The sequence below is a fragment of the Lathamus discolor genome, chromosome 17 (genome assembly GCF_037157495.1).
Source record: "Lathamus discolor isolate bLatDis1 chromosome 17, bLatDis1.hap1, whole genome shotgun sequence".
In the NCBI taxonomy this organism is placed as follows: domain Eukaryota; kingdom Metazoa; phylum Chordata; class Aves; order Psittaciformes; family Psittacidae; genus Lathamus; species Lathamus discolor.
In genome coordinates, this window is record NC_088900.1 from 7,308,694 (window position 1) to 7,325,706 (window position 17,013).

Genomic DNA, 17,013 nt, shown 5'->3' on the forward strand with positions numbered 1-17,013 from the left:
AAATGGCATAAAATGTGTTAGAAGTGGCCAAATTTGGGTTAGAGATGGCCAAAAATGGTTTAGAAATGGGAAAAAAAAAGTTTAAGATGGGTGAGAAATAGCCAAAAAATGGCTTAAACTGGTGAGAACAGGGCAAAAATGGGATAGAAATGGCCGTAAATGGCTCCATCTTTCCCTCCCTCCTTCTTTCCTCTCCCTCCTTCCCTCTCTCCTTGCTTCCCTCCTTCCTTTTTTCCCTCCCTCCCTCCCTCCCTCCTTCGGAATGAGAGTGAAAACAAGAGCAGAGGTTCTGAGACAATCTAATGGAAGAGAAGGTAAGAACACAGTTGAATACGGGGAAGAGAATAGAAGGGAAGAGGACCTAAGAGATTACTAGAGAAGAGCATCCGGGGAAAAGAATACCAGGGAACGTAAGAGATCTAACAGAATCTAAGATTAGAGAGCTGAAGAGCATCTCAGAAGAGAATACAGGGGGAGAGAGTATCATTGAAGAGAAGAGAATCTAAGATTACAAGAGTAGAGTAGAGAATCTAAGAGAAGCCAAGAGAGAAAAATTGAAGAGCACACAGGAAAAGGGAAGAGAAATTTAGAGAAGCTAAGAAAAGGAAATGAAGAGACTGTAAGAGTATACCAGCAAATAAAACAGAAGGGAATCTAAGAGAACAATATGTAAGCAAATACAGAAGAGAGACAGGAATAAGTGAAAACACTATACACTGTAAGACAATAGAGGAGAAAATAAGAAAACGTAGGACTACAAAAAAAGGGAAGAGAATATAAAAGAGGGAAGAGACTCTTAAGAGAGCAAAAGAGAAGGGAATAGAAGAGAAAGGAATATCTGAGAAGAGACTATAAGAGAATCTAAGATAAGGGAAGAGAACGTAAGAGGAGAGAATTTAAAAGAAAAGAGAAGGGAATAAAAGAGAAGAGAATATAAGGGAGAGGAAGAGACTAAGAGAATACAGGACAAGAGAAGAGAGTAAAGAGAAGGGAATAGAAGAAAATGCGAAAGGATACAAGAGAAGGGAGAAGAAGAGGATAGAGATTAGAAAAGACTAGGAGAATGGATGGAAAGAGAATATAAAAGAATCTGAGAAAACAGAACCAGAAGGGAAGGGAAGAGACTATAAGAAAATGGAAGAGACTAAGAGAATAGAGGAGAACAGGAGAGAAAAGAGTACAAGAGACGGGAAGGGAAGGGAAGACAGACGGGAAGGGAAGAGACTGTAAGAGAGTATTAGAGAAGACAAAAGCAATGTGCTCCTGGCTTGGTAAGGTCTTTATTTTTTCAGGACAACTATCTGACTTCATTAAAAGCAGGAATCTTTAAATATAAATAGTCTTGTCTGTCGTGGAGCTCCAAACCTTTGCAGCAGTCATCCAGCTGTGAGAGGCAGCTGCACAAAGGGAATCCTTTCTCTAAGGCGAGCAGCTGAGCAGCGACCTGTTATAGCCACCCATCAATGTCTAGCTGCGCGGCAACACGAATGCCACCAACGGAGCAGATAAGCTCTGGCACCAGCCCCCGAACAGGAGGGGACGCTGCTGCGTGCACGGAACGCAGAGGCAGAGCGCTTGCTGCGTGTGCACCGAGTAGCAGTAACAAGAGTTTTCCATTCACATCCCCAGTGGCCTTACCTCTTCCTCCCGTGCCACTTTGCCGTGCTTCACTGCGGCACCCGAGGACCCTGTCCCTATACGGCTGGGTTCGTGAGCACACCGCGCACCGGGCAGCCCGCATCACCTGCGGGGCTCTGTGATCACCAGGCTGCGGCAAAGGCAGCAGTAGAGAGGGGTCCCTTGGAAATGTGCTGTCTGCCTGCAGGCACCGCGCTGTTACGGCACCTCCTTGAAATCGGGGGCTAAATACACATCTCTGTCCCTGCGAGTGGTGCCCGGGGCTGCCGGGAAAGCGAATCTGTGGACTAGGCTGCGTGTGCTCTGGTCTGTGAGCCCCCCGTCAGCTGTGGTACAGCGGAAGTCCTGTCACTGTAAAATGTTTGGCAGATAATACCCTTCAGGGAACTAGAAACCCGCACTGATGCTGCGTGCCTGGCAGGCTAGGAAAGGTAGATACATTTGGGGCTACGCACACGAAAGCTCTACACCCTGCTGCGGTTCAAGTGCCATTGTTCCTATAGGCAGATGGCAAAGCAGCCTCAGGCCTCCTGCTGGGCTCAGGGGTCCATCAGCTGCACCGGAGGAGCCTTGCTTTCAGGACGTGACACTCGCTATGCTGGTAAGTGACCAGTTCAAATAGGCTGAAATGCAAGCGAATTTGCCCAGAGCTGGGTGTTACTCCCGCTGGTACCGGTACCTGTGGTAGCAAACATTTAATGAGAACCACACGCTGAGCAGACCTCAGTATTTCAAACAAGCCCGTTTCCCCTCCCTGGCTGCATTACACTATGTTCCTCCAGATGAACCGAACGTCATGCCAGCAAAGCACTTTAGCTCAAGGTACCAAAGACGAGCTTCAGCAAGGGCGCAATCGCACCAGACACGCCAAAGAGCGTGAGGAGGAGAAGCCCCTCCGTAAGAAAGAAGGGTAGCTGTGGCTTTGGGGTTTTAAAGAGACCCTCAGCAGCTGCAGGGAAACACCTGCATGCCCTGGGGTTCTAACCATAGGATCACAGAACGGTTTTGGCTGGAAGGAACCTTTAAAGGTCACCTCGTCCAACCCCTCCCCTGCAACGAGCAGGGACATCTCCAACTACATCGGGGGGCTCAGAACCACATCCAGCCTGGCCTCGGATGTCTCCAGGGATGGTGCATCCACCACCTCTCCGGGCAACCTGTGCCAGTGCTTTACCACCCTCATTACAGAAAAATAATGGGACTGACCTGCAGTGCCCGGCTCGCTCTCCCTCCCTCGGGCCCTTGCCTTCCCCTCAGCAGTGCAGCTCCTCTGCTGCAGAGCTGGGATCCCCCTCAGGAAAATCAACTCTGAGCCCTGAAACTGCCCCACGAGTCTCCGCCCACACAAGCGGGTCAGGATAGCAACGCTTTGTCAAGCTGTCGCGCACATCACCTAGACGGAAGACACCGTAAACAAGGACAGCACACTGGGAGTACTCTGGTGGACTCCCATCGGGTTGGAAAGACTGCATGGGTACTAATTCAACAAAGACAATACCAAGAGCTGTAAACTCTGCTGGCAGTACCCGAACGTCAAGAGGAAACTGGGGAGCTGCATTGTTACAACATCCAACAGGATGATGAGAAAAACAGTGGTAATTCCCCGCAGAGCTGCTGCAAAACAGCCTGCAAGCAAACCGATTGCTGCTTAGGCAAAAAGCAATGCAATGGTCTCAAATCAGGAGAGCAAATCAAGCTGAGATTTCCTGTGACAATGCTTTCAATTACATGAATGTACTTGACTGGAAGGGAAAAAAACTTCTTGAATTAAGCACGCAAGCAAGTTGAACAAAATAATTCCCTCCTTGTTCAAGCAGAGGACGTGGTTTTGCCCCGATTTACCGGCCCCAGGTGTTCCTATAGGAGGATCTAGATCTGTCCAGCTGTTGAAGGGACACTCTGCATTTGTGCCAATGTAAGAGGAAACAAAGTCCTGCATCCAGATCTTGGGCCCCAACTCCAGAGGGACGTGGAGCCGCGCAAGTGAGCCAGAGGAAACCATGGAGATGCTGAGAGGCCTGGAGCACCTCTGCTCCGCAGCCAGGCTGAGAGAGATGGGCTTGTTCGGCCTGGAGAATAACAGGTTCCTTAAGGGGGGGAAACCTTAGAGCAGCTCCAGTGCCTACAGGGGCCACAAGAAACCTGGAGAGGGGCTTTGGACAAGGGCGTGTAGGGACAGGCCAAGGGGGAATGGCTTGAACCTGCCCGAGGGGAGACTGAGACGGGCTCTCAGGCAGAAGCTCTTCCCTGTGAGGGTGCTGAGGCGCTGGCACGGGGTGCCCAGAGAAGCTGTGGCTGCCCCGTCCCCGGCAGTGTTCTAGGCCAGGTAGGACACAGGGGCTTGGAGCAAGCTGCTCTAGTGTGAGGTGTCCCTGCCCGCCCGTGGGCAGGGGTTGGAACTGGATGAGCTTTAAGGTCCCTTCCAACATGAACCATTCCAGGATTCTGTAAAATGCAGAAGCGGGGAGGATAACTACAGGCAAACCACAGACCAATTGGTGAAAGCAGAGGGTAAATGCATTTCCTCTCTTGGCAACGTCCGAGGAGCATCTGCTACAATTACCAGACATACCTCCGCTCTCCTCTGTTGCTTCCCATTAGCAGAAACTTCTCTTTTCTTTCTGGTCTTGCAGCTGAAAGAAAGAGGTAAAAAAATCTTCTGGAGCTCCCGAAAGGGTCTGTTCCGGCACGCACAGTGTCCACGCGAGAGCACGCTGCTCTGAAACAGAAGGGTTCTTTTATTTACCGAACAACAAGAACCGGGTTTTTCTTCAGCTCAAGAAACCGCTGACGTGAGTCCACCACAGCACCAACACTGACGAGGCTGACAGGCTGGTGCGTCTAATACCAGCTATCACATCTTCCACCTCGCTTAGCTTAGGTTTCAGCACAGCTGCTGAGCACCACTGCTCGCCACCAAACACCGGTTTGGGAAGTGCCGAGTGGAAAGTTCTGCCGCCATTTATTTAGCCGGCAGATCGACACTGAAGACCAAACGGGGATAAAATCTGCTACGCAGGAGGAGGAGGTGCCAGAGAAACCCTTAAGTACCAGCGAGCTGGTGGCGCTGGGCACCAGCCCTGTACACGTAGCCTGTGCCCATCCTGCAGCCCCACAGGCTGGCCCTGCTCCTCCCGGCCGGGATGCCGGGCTGCATGGCCCCCACACATCCTGCCTCTGCTGACACCTGCTGCCGACTCTGTGGCCCTAAACCTACAGGTAATACCACTTGGGGTTCATTCTCTCTTGCTCTCTGTGAACTGCTGCTCAGGGTCCTGCTGGGGCGGGAGGGAGCCATCAGGTACCTGGTTTCTGCGTGGCAGCGCAGCCCCTGCGATGCAGACATCCATGCAGGAGGTCGTCATCTCTTGCAGTTTCTGTGCTTACTCCAGCGTATTCTCTGGGCACTTTACCTGCAAGATCACAGCGCGTTATTTCCTAACAGTAGCTGGGAATCGGAAGCTAAACCCGTTCTAACACGGGAAACAAGTGACTCAAAAAACACCCCTTTTCTGACCAAATGAGCCCTTGCATCCACTCCCAGGGTCTCCCGAAGCAGTTCCGTGGTTAGGGTGGTGACATTACCGCTCTCAAGGGATGCGGTGACAGGTGAGCCTGAAAGAACACAGGTTTCAAGAAAAGAAAAGAACAAAGTGCTGTGCCTTAGGTCACTGTATTTGAGAGCTGTGAACAACAGCAGCAAGGGCAGAGCAGGCAGCTTCCAGATTTCTTTATGCTGTTTGGAATCAGCGAGGAAAAGGCCCTCACCTAAGCGCTGCGGCCCTCACCCAGAGCTCTTCGTCCCCAGAGGCAGTGTGTCCGCTCACTCTTTCTGGCTGTGCTTCCCTGCCAGGTCAGCTCGCTGCCCAGGGCCTGGCCAGCAGCGCCCACGGTTGCATTAACACCCCCGGGAAGTACTGCCCTGCCCAAGTCTAGTCTCCTACCTGTGCAGCATACATACTACATCTTTGCTGACAGCTACCCATCCCTTTGAGAGGGAAAACCACGGCTGTTGCCACACATGTGGCAGGTTTGAGGGCAGCTGATGCAGAAAATGCCACGCTGTACACCATGCTTCCCGCCCTGTTTTCTTCTTCTTCTCCTCCCTCTGCTCAGTCCAGGTCCCTTCCCTCACAGTGAATGAAGGTCCTCATTCTGCCTTTTAAAGTACGTTTTCAAAGAGAGCGAAAGAAACCAGACACAAACTGTGCCTGAACTGAAAAATCGCCCGCTGCTTCAGGCGGCTGCGTGAGCCTTGTCGCCCTTGCAGCTGTCAGCAAGTACACTGCTATTAACTACCCCTGGAAAGCAAAAGGCTTAGGGTCCCCGTTAGCCCGTTCGCCTTTACGGTGTGCTGTCAACGCTCACGACGGGCATCACTTACGTGTCCAGGCGAGAGGTGTTCAGCAAGGAAGACACCTTCTGCTTTCAGAAACAGCACAGAGGGCCTTCAAAAACGCTCTCTCCTGCAGGATCCCCTTCTGGGCTTCTGCATCTCACTGGTTATAATGAATGCCTGTTCCAAACAGATTACCATGAAAATGTTCCCTACTTTGAAGAGAGATGAAGCTTGAGCCGTATCAACCCGTTCTCCTACCGTTAACCCAGAAAGCAAACTACTTACTTGTTCTGCAACCCCTGTCACGTTCCTGGTTTCTGCCTGTTGACATGGGGCACCCTGCCCGACTTCCAATGAGCTCCACTGAAGTCGTCTACTCTGAAATACTGAAAAACAGTAATGCGTTTGTGTCTGTGGCCTCCTGGATAGGCCTCCTAGGATGGCAAATAAAACCTGCTGTTGAGATACCATTTGTTTGGGAGCACTGCTTAGAAGGGCTCATGGTGCCTGCACAACACACCACAGCTGGTGAGCAGGAACATTTACTCTTTCCAAGGGCAGCAAGTGAGCACATAATTTCTCCTGGCTATTTGCTGACCTGGTTATTTGAGCTCTGCAAGGCACTGCCTCTCCCCAGCTGTGGGGGAGAAACAGAGAGGGCTGGAGCTGGTGTACTTTCAAAGGCTCATTTTCATACTGGCCCCATTAGACATGTTTTGTACACTTAAGGCTTGTTCCAGCCTTTGCTAGTTCTCCCTGCTGCCTGTTGCGGTCGATTCTTGTTATCTTCTGGGCTCTTAACTTCCTCTTTGTGTCCAAATCACAGAGCTGCTGCAGGTGTTGGCTGTAGCACATTCCCTCACCTCCGAAGAGGTCTCCTGGCGTGATTCCTGCAGCAGCATTGTTTTCAAAGCTAGCCAAGAGCTGCAGATGCACATTGATGCTGCAGCACTGTCCTATGGTTTGCTTGCTCAGGATGCTTTCGAGCCCCAGGAACCTGCACCCATGGAGCCATGTTTCCCTTGCAGGGAAAAACCTAAGACATCTCAGACCTCCCAGGTCTTTTCTGTCCATGAACGACTGCACCTGGAATATACTCCTGCATTAACTCCTCCAAAACAGGAGGGCAAACAGCAATACTGACCTTAGAGCCAGGGTAATCAAATCACTCACTAGAACCGGCCACACCTCACCTCTTTATTTCACATGGTTGCTGATCACACTTCCTGCCACGGCACTGGTGAGCCTGGAACTGTGGCAGAAGCTGTAACGCTTCTGAGACGCAAACCAGCTTTCACAACCCTTGAAAGGCAGCGTGCAGACCCCTGCCTCTGGTTCTTGCTGCAGACCGCTAAATGCTACCACCAAGGACATCATTCAGTAGCAGCTACAAGATTGCTCTGATCACTAATGAGAAATGAGGCAGAGACAGCTCAGGAATGAAGAAGAGGACAGCTGCCCTTTTGAGGCACATCTCCAAAAGCATTCTGAGCAGCAAGGATGCTGGCTGGCTGCCTTCTCCTGAGCACCACTATAAGGGGAAGGGATAAGAGCTGGGTTTAGGCATCCCTTTGCCATTATCACCTGGCTGTAACAGCTCACATAACTCCTAACTGCAGGATCCGAGGCTGGCCCAAAACAGAGGCACAAGCATTTTCCCCTGTTGTTGAGACAGCTCTGGAACCTCAAAAGGCCCCAGCTCTGCTCGACTTCAGGGCTGCACAGAAAGTGCCCAACCACTAGAGTGAAACCAGACCTCAGCTCAACTCAAAGCCGCACAAGGGGGATGGAGGAGGAAGGAAACACAAACTAGGGTTAAATGAAAGGGAAGGAGGAAAGAAACACAAGCGAGGCAAACTAACCACGGGTGTCAGTTCCGGTACTTTTGAAATGCCTTCAGCTCCACTGAAATAACTAGTATTCATGTTCTTACTCTGGTCACTTCCATGGGGGCGGGATAGGAAGCAGGGAGTTATTTAAACAAGAAATATCTTTTTTTCCGTGGAATTCCCATTCAGCTGCAGAGGGCTCATAAGAACAATTCTCACAGTCATGGCGAGGCTGCAAGGGCTGGAGCAGCTCTGCTCTGGAGCCAGGCTGAGAAAGCTGGATTGGGTCAGCCTGGAGAAGAGAAGGCTCCTTAAGGGGAGACCTTAGAGCAGCTCCAGTGCCTAAAGGGCTACAAGAAACCTGGAGTGGGGCTTGGGACAAGGACCTGCAGGGACAGGACAAGGGGAATTGGCTTTAAACCGGCCAAGGGGACACTGAGATTAGACATTAGGAAGAAATTCTTCCCTGGGAGGGTGCTGAAGCACTGGCACCCAGAGAAGCTGTGGCTGCCCCATCCCTGGCAGTGTTCAAGGCCAGGTTGGACAGAGGGGCTTGGAGCAACCTGCTCTAGTGGAAGGTGTCCCTGCCCAAGGCAGGGGGTTGGAACTGGATGAGCTTTAAGGTCCCTTCCAACCCAAACCATACCACGACATTTTTCCATCCCTGGTGATAGGCAGGCAGGTGTCAAGTCCCCCGCTCCCCATCCCTCTCTGGGGATGGGCACTCACTGTAGGGGCAGCTCTCCAGCGCACAGGGCAATTCTCCTTTTGGAGACAGCCTCCTGGAAGGATGCAGCCATTTCATCCTGTTTCAGGGAAACACCTCTCCATGTGCTATCATCACAACCGGCCACAAACTTCCCCTTTGTTGGGGGAAGAGAGGGAAACTGATGTGTTTGACTCCTGGAAAAGCTCTGGGCTGTGATGAGAAACATCCTGCACACAGGAAAAAAAAAAAAATCAAGTAGTTTTGGGAAGGCCTGGCAAGCTGCTGGACCTCGAGAAGAGCTTCACAGAAACTGCACTTTCCTGTTACTGTCAATCATTTGGGCTATACAGGCTGAGATACCAGAACATTGGAGTTACTGCAGATAAAGACTGTGAAGGTAGCATTTTACCCTGGCTGCTCTCCTCAGCCAAAACCACTGCAGCAAGCTGGGTTAATGCGTGGATTCACATGCTGCCAGCACCAATGCAGCCTCTGCTGCTGCACCTTTCTCTGCACAGTCACCCCAGCTCTAAACCTGGCTCCCACCCACATTTGCCTAGGGGCTCTTGTGCCTCTCAACACTCCCTCATGTTGTCTAGGCCTGAGGCTGTATTGAAGGTGCTGCTCAAATGCTAGAAACACCAGATGAAGGGACAACACTTGCAAGGGAGGCTCTTTAAGTAATACTTAAAAAACTAGTGCTCTGACCACTGTTAATTTTCTTGCAATGCACAAATGAGCACACCGGGGCAAGCTCTCCTCATTAAATTTCAGTGTGACAGAGCAGAATCTCACAGTGTTTGTCTTAAGTGATTCTCTTTTAATAGTAAAAATACATCATTACTTTTACTGTTAAGCAGGTATCCTGCTTGTATAGGTTTACTAGATTATTTTCCATGATAGATAAAATAACCAACTAGAACAGTCAACAATGAGCAGTAACCTCCAGGTCTGTCACCTACGTCAACTGCAGCTGGATAATATCTCTACCCTTTTCTTTATACAGCACTTCTGATTTTGGCAGAATAATGTTTTAAAATACATTGAGACATTGGTTAGCCAAATGCTTCTCTATGATTCTACGATACAACGTTAGGTACAATGACCTACCTCCTTTCGCTAGACAAAGCTCCAGGGGAATGGATATTTCGTAATTTCAGAATTAGCAGTGGAATTCAGAACGCTCTTTAGCCAGGCCCTGAAATATTTAACATGAAATAAGATACAACCTCCCCTACCTCGACTTCCAGACAATAACCCAGAAAGGACTGCTTCAGGGAAGCTTACTCTTGCCTACAGATAACAGCAAAAAAAGCATCTGAAGAAAATAACATAATTTTTCAAACCCTTTTTTTGCTCCCCCCAACACATTTTCTTGCTACTTTCTGTTGCCGGGTTTCCTTTTATAGAGAGCAATGATTTATGGGAGAACTCCTGACTTTCAACCAGCTGTAGCCACTGCTGAGATCAGGGAACAAACCTGACCTCAGTTAGGCAGGGAGTAATCTGCTTTCAATCCTGCCCCCCGCCCCCCCCCCCCCCCCTTAAATGAACACAGTATATTTGAGAGTATTTTTCTTGTATAAAAAAGCCAACACAATCAGCAGAAGGATATGAGGGGAAACGACAAAAAATGAACAAACTAAGTGCTCAAAGGCAAAAAATGAGCACTTTTCCACCAACAAATCCTAGTCTAGTAAGTGTATGTGTTATATTTATTAAGTAAAACAGTACAGAAATGACTTGATGATTACACTGAAGCTGACTGAAGTTTCTGCATCTATTTTCACCTTCCACTTGTGCTGCTAGAATCACACAAACTTGCTCTAAGGTTGAAGAGCTGAGAGCACAGTGTCCCAGAACATTTCCTCTCTTAGTTGTGCACAGCGTTTGATTCATAACCCAGATCTTGTTTAAAGAGTCAGCTTCTGTCTGATTTCTATTGGTGTCAGTTCAAATCCTACCGCTGCAATAGGAAGTAAAAGAATTCTCTGGAGTCCACCTCCAGAAGGCAGAGCCTTAAATGCCTGAAGCACACCTCCTCTGACCCTGAGACACACTCATTAATTCCGGGTGCCTCAGAGGTTAGACAACATTTAAACCAGCCCGGCAGTGGTGGACGGTTAGAGACAGCAGGCCCTCCAGCTCCAGCTCCTCCAGCTGAAACCAAGAAGTTTTGGGGAGGCAGTGGTAGACAAAGGGACAGTTTCCCTCAGCTGTGGGGTGTCTGGAGGTTTGCACAGGGACAGGGGAATTAGCTTCAGGTACCACAGATCTGACACAGTCTCAGAATCCAGACCCAGATAGTCAGAGATGACACACTGCAGGCTGTCTTGTGCCAGTGGGATTGTTTTAAATATGCTGCCCTTTTAAGAGAAAGCAGTGAAGCTCTTGTGAAAACCACAAGTGATGACATTTGTCGTGGCTCATTCCACAGCCTCAGGTCAGCATTCAAGAAAATTCAGTGACCTGAATGTAAACAGGTCTACAAAAGATGCACAGAGTTTTTCGTCTCAGTTCTGGGGCCCTCAAGGAGGGGGCATACACAGACAGAGAGAAAAATGCCTCTCCTTATCTTCATCAGGACTTAGTTATCACCTTCTGCTTCCCCATTGTGAAGGCTGAACACAGAGCAAGTAGATTTCCAGGAACACAAGCGTTTTTCACTCTCATCACTACTGCGACTGCATTATGTCCCCTTACACACACACTAGTAGCCTTGCAGAAAAAGTATAAAGAGAATTTTGCCTACTTCTATGACTGCCATATGCAGAGAAGATTTACCAAGGCAGAAACTGTAACAAGATCGTGACTGAATCTCCTGAATATCTATTAACGGATACCAAGTTTAAAGGGCACTCACTAAACGCTAACCATGTTTGCCTGAGCTGCAGGTACACCCTGAAGTCTCTCTGGAATCCAGTACGAGAAACAGTGAGGTCAGATCTGGGTATTCCTTTAATATGGTTGTAACAATGCCACATGCCTGTTAAAAAACAATCAAGATCAAGTGTTTCTGAAGAGTGCAAAGACAAGGCTGGGGTTGTTCTAAACCTTGACAAGTGAAGTGTTTTGCCCTCAGCACGTCAAGTAAGCGAAACCCAAAAACGCATTACTGCAAGACTAGTCAGCTATAACATCACATCTATAGAAAAGCAAGATCAGTGCAAGTGAATGCAGACTAAGCACACTGTGATTAGATAGTTCAGGTTGCTACATCTGGTGCCAAGTACCAGCACAGATGGATTCTTACTAAATTTCGCTGCCATTTAAGCCCTTCTCACTTAACCATGTTTAAACCTAGGCACTAGCTATTCCAGCTACAGCATCTAATTGATGTAATCACTTACTTTCAGTGCCCAAAATTAAGCAATACGTAACTCAGCACATAACTCATTAAGCACATAACTCAGGAGCTTTAAGAACTGGTTTGACACGCTCTGCTCTACCACTGTGGAGTACTTAAGTACTAAAGGATACTTGCCACAGTACCACAACCACACGGAAGTACTCCATCACCTCCTGATACGTACGGACCTTGTGAGGACTGTTAACGTAAGGCTTGCAGAACTGCTTGAAGTAACTCCACTGATTGGGTTTGTATCTGTAGGAAGCCTGAACGTCAGCGTAGGTCACAAACCTGCCTGGGCTCTCTGAGACACAAAGCTGCAAGAAAAGAAGGGTTTGAAATACCATAACTTCAACATGCACACTCTGTGCTTAAAGACAACGCCATCTTTGGGCGACAGTGTCGTGGTTTAAACCCAGTCAGCCATAAATCAGCCATGCAGTCTCTCTCTCACTTCCTCCCTTTTCTTCCCCCTGCTCCCAGAGGGACGGGAAGGAGAATCGAAAGAATATAACTCTCACGGGTTGAGATAAGAACAGTTTAGTAACTAAGGTATAACACAGATCATTACTGCTACCACCAACAATAATGATAAAGGAAATAACAAGGGAAGAGCATACAACACCTCACCACTCGCCAATCGAAAACTCACCTCATCCAGCCTGACCAAACACCTATCGATACCTTGTCCAACCACACAGTGAACTAGCCCTTCTGGGTAACTCTCAGGTACATCCTGGGCATGACTTGCTGTGGTATGGAATACTTCTTTGGTTGGTTTGGGTCAGGTGTCCTGTCTCTGCTTCCTCCTGGCTTCCCCTCCTCCCTGGCAAAGCATGAGGCTCAGAAAGTCCTTGCTCAGACTAAACATCTGAGCCGTAACTAAAGACATCGGGGTTATCAGTGCTGTGCCCAGGCCAAAAGTCAAAAACACAGCGCTGCACCAGCTACTAAGCAGCAGCAAAAAATGACTGCTACTGCTGAACCCAGGACAGACAGACACGCTCTGCAGTTAAAAAGAATGCTATCTTTATACAACCTATGAAATTAAGCCACTGCAAACTGCTGTTGCAGTTAAACAGTAAGCTGGGGTACCAAATGTCTGCCAGAGAGTTCTGAAATCGAAACCTAAAAGGACATAAGTAAAGAAAGAAAAGGAAGGGGCCTGCTGGACACCTGCACAGGCAACGCATGGCCAGAAGCCTGTCCACAGAGCACCAGGACAGTCTAGAAACAAGAGACTTTCCCAGAAACAAGTCCTGGAACATTTTCAATTCATCCTCAAGTAACCTCCTGTGACACTACGCTCATTTTCAGCCGCACGCAGCGACCAGCCAGGTCAGACATACTCTGTCCTGTAGGGTGCTGGATGCACAGGCTGCGCACTGGGCCATCCACAGCTGTCTCATACATTAAAAGCACTAGGATTCAAAGGGCGTTTGTAAAGCTTTAACGAGACAAACTCCGTTTCATCTTCAGACGGCATAATTTTTAGATGGAAGAAAATTCCGTGAGCAACCCTTAGACCAACTGCTCCCACATCTAAGGCCTTCAGATCGACGACCAGGGCAAATCAGCAGCAGAGCACATAAAGATTCTGCCTGTTCTCAACAGGTTGAGACTTTAAATCATTCAGCATAAACAGAGAAGCCCTAAAGCCACCCAGTCTGGTAGCTCGATGCGTCTCCTGCTACAAGCACCCTGCAACACAGACTGAGATCGGGATCGGCTCCCTCACAACGCTGTCTCTGCATCTGGAATACTAAGCATTTATGAAGAAACCTGATGACTTTACTGCAGCAAGGCTGGTGTCCAAAGCGGGGGAAACCAGAAGAGCAGCAGCAGCAACTGAAGTCAACAGAAAGGCTGTGATGAGCTGGCTGGGGTCCCCCAGGGCACAACACAGTCTATTTGTAGAACAAAAGGAGCACAATGAGCCCTGCCCCTGCTGCTGCTGCTGCTGCTGCTGCTGCTGCAGACCTCACTCGTTCCATGGAGAGAGAATTTCAGTCTCCAGATCTTTCAGCATCTTAATGCTACAGTGAACAGCCTCATTTCCAAACTAACTGCAAGCTTAGATCCGAGGAAATAAACAGGGGATTCCTTGGCTACTTTCTAAATGGCTATTTCCATCTTCCCCCCTTTCCCTACCAATGAAGGTACGGTGTGAATTAAGGGCCCTCCGGGTAACCCACCCCCCTCCCCCCCGTTTATTTACTTCCCCCCAGTACCGAGCACGACGTGCTGCGGTACGTATGGAATGCGCCTTTGGCTAGCCCAGGTCCGGCGTCCTGCCTCTGCTCCCTCCCGGCTTCTTGTGCCCCTCCTCACTGGCAGAGCACGAGGAACCGAGCAACCACTGAAACGTCAGTGCGTTACCAGCGTTATTCTCGGAGGAAAGGCAAAACTCAGCCCTGCACCAGATCCTAGGAAGAGAATTAACTCTGCTGCAGCTGAAACCAGGGCAAAAGGGGAGAGACAAGCACAGCGGCAGGGCGCAGGATGCCGGTCAGGAGCCTCCGAGGCGCCTGCGATTCATCAACGGAGACGAAGGCAGAATCAAGCGCGCCAGGGGCTCCTCACCCGGCTCATCCCCAGCAGCCGCAACCCTGCCGCACTGGGCGCTGTGAAGCTTTCCGCGCCGGGCGGCCAGAGGGCAGGAGACGCCCCTCTGCGCCCGCCCGAGCGGGCCCGCCTCCCCGATAACCCCGGCCTCCCAGTGGGCTCGGATCTCACCTGCTGCCGCCGCTGCCGGGACCCGGACCCGGGCCCTGCCCGCCGCCATGCTGCTCCCGGCAGCTGCGCCTGCGACACCGAAACGACGCGCGGAGGGACCGGGGCCGGCGCGCGAACGCCGGGCTGCGGCCACGAGCACCCCTCGAGCCCACCCGCACCCCAACGCGGGTCCCCCGCAGCCATTGTTCACCGGAAGCCAGCAGCCACCACGTGACCCCGGCCACTTCCGGGGGCAGCAGCGGGGAGGACCGCGGGGGCTCATTCGCGGAGGCGGGGCTGCAGTACCGAACTCCGGGCACAGGGTGGCAGCAGCGAGAGCGCCGGGCGCCACACGGCGCCTCCCCCATACCCCCGCTGGACCGATTTTTGCGGGGATTTCCCCTCCCGGCATCCCCCCCGCCCCAACCCTTGCAGACCCAGAACGAAGGGGGTTGGAGTACTTTGGGGCCACCACAGCGGCTCCGGCTCCGCAAGCACAGCCCTTCATGGGAAGGTCTTTGTGGGGGAATCAGCCCCAAATCAGCTGTTACCCCCTTTCTTCAGAGGATTGCCCCCCAATCCTCTACTCACCTGCTCCTCTCTCGAACCACCGCACCCCAAACAACACCACCCACCCCCCACACTCCCGTTTTTAGTCCCCGCTGAAGGGGGATAAATCCCATAATGCTCCGCGCTAAAAGGGGGAATAGATCCCATAATCCTCTCCGCTAGGGGAATATATCCCATGAACCTCCGCACTAGGGGGTATATCCCATGATCCTCTGCGGTAAAGGGACTATATGTCGCAAAGGCTCATGGGATATATCCCTCCTTTAGTGAGGAGGATTATGGGATATACCCCCCTTTAGCGCGTCTCTAAGCACGTGGCAACCGCTAAGACGCGGGTTCGGGTCCAGAGTGGGACGAATTCTGGACCTCCCCCCCCCCCCCCAAAACAGGTCCCAAGCGTCTGGGAACCCCCAAAGCCCCCCCCCAAATGTTTGGGGTCCCTCCATCCCAAATAACACCAGCAGGCGGCTGCAGTGATGGGGGCTTATTCCATTCGGGGGGGTCCAATGTACCGGGGGGGGGCGGAGCGGAAACGGGGCGGGACTGAGAGTGACTGACAGGCGCCTCAGCCAATGGGAGCCTGGGGGTGGCGATGCTTAACGGGGCCACTCACGGCCACCCCCCCCCTCCGTCTAAAACACCTGCAGTACCGCGTTTTGGCCACAGGATGGCAGCAGCTAGCGCCGCACTGAGCCACTCACTTGCCCCCCCATCTCCAACACCTGCAGTACCGCGTTTTGGCCACATGATGGCAGCAGCTAGCGCCGCACTGAGCCACTCACCTGCCCCCCCATCTCCAACACCTGCAGTACCGCGTTTTGGCCACAGGATGGCAGCAGCGACCCGTGCCCAGTTTAGAAATAGACATAAATGGCTCAAAACAGGTTAGAAATGGGGGAAAGCGGGTTAGAAACAGAAAAAAAATGGCTTAAAATGGGTAAGAAATGGGAAATAATGTGTTTGAAGTGGCAAAAAATTGGTTAGAAATGAAGAAAAATGGTTTAGAAAGGGCCAAATGGCTTAAAAGAGGATAGAATCGGACACAAAAGGGTTACAAAGGGCTAAAAATGGCATAAATGATGTTAGAAGTGGCAAGAAATGGGTAAGAAATGGTCAAAACTGGCTTAAAACTGGTGACAAATGGGCAAAAATGCATTAGAAAAAGAAAAAAGTGGTTTAAACAGAGTCAGAAACGGGCCAAAAAGAGGCAGAAATTGAAAAAAATGGCATTAAACAGGTTAGAAGTGGCCAAAATTGGGTTAGAAACAGTGAAAACAGTTTAGAAATTGCAAATAAAAGCTCAAAACGGCTTAGAAGTGGGCATAAAAGCGTTAAGATGGGTCAGAATTTGGCAAAAATGGGTTGGAAATGGCCAAAACCACTTCAGAAATACAAACACCCCAACATTAAAATGGGCTAGAAATGGGAAAAATGTGTTAAAAAAAAGCCAAAATATCTTAAAATGGGTTAGAAATTACAAAAAATGGCTCAAAACGGGTTAGAAATGGTCAGAAATCGGTTAGAAGTGGCAAAAAATGGCATAAAATGTGTTAGAAGTGGCCAAATTTGGGTTAGAGATGGCCAAAAATGGTTTAGAAATGGGAAAAAAAAGTTTAAGATGGGTGAGAAATAGCCAAAAAATGGCTTAAACTGGTGAGAACAGGGCAAAAATGGGATAGAAATGGCCATAAATGGCTCCTTCTTTCCCTCCCTCCTTCTTTCCTCTCCCTCCTTCCCTCTCTCCTTGCTTCCCTCCTTCCTTTTTTCCCTCCCTCCCTCCTTCCTTCGGAATGAGAGTGAAAACAAGAGCAGAGGTTCTGAGACAATCTAATGGAAGAGAAGGTAAGAACACAGTTGAATACGG

The 17,013-nt window shown here is 50.2% G+C and overlaps 2 long non-coding RNA genes across 20 annotated transcripts; one reads left to right on the forward strand and one right to left on the reverse strand.

Annotated features, from left to right (window-relative positions):
• Positions 1 to 1,261: 1,261 nt before the first annotated feature.
• On the reverse strand, positions 1,262 to 15,196 carry LOC136022981 (uncharacterized). Of its 19 annotated transcripts, none has more exons than XR_010616420.1 (9): positions 14,601 to 14,747; positions 12,517 to 12,686; positions 12,053 to 12,181; positions 9,626 to 9,808; positions 6,446 to 8,742; positions 6,263 to 6,363; positions 6,023 to 6,154; positions 4,211 to 5,253; positions 1,262 to 2,317 (listed from the first exon to the last, which is right to left on the reverse strand). It is a non-coding gene; the product is annotated as an uncharacterized LOC136022981 (long non-coding RNA). The 19 variants fall into 19 exon arrangements; XR_010616421.1 differs by having other exon boundaries at positions 12,517 to 12,690; XR_010616422.1 differs by lacking the exons at positions 12,517 to 12,686; positions 14,601 to 14,747 and adding an exon at positions 15,171 to 15,196.
• Positions 3,877 to 6,447, forward strand: LOC136022982 (uncharacterized). Its single transcript, XR_010616432.1, has 2 exons — positions 3,877 to 4,857; positions 6,168 to 6,447. It is a non-coding gene; the product is annotated as an uncharacterized LOC136022982 (long non-coding RNA).
• Positions 15,197 to 17,013: the final 1,817 nt, after the last annotated feature.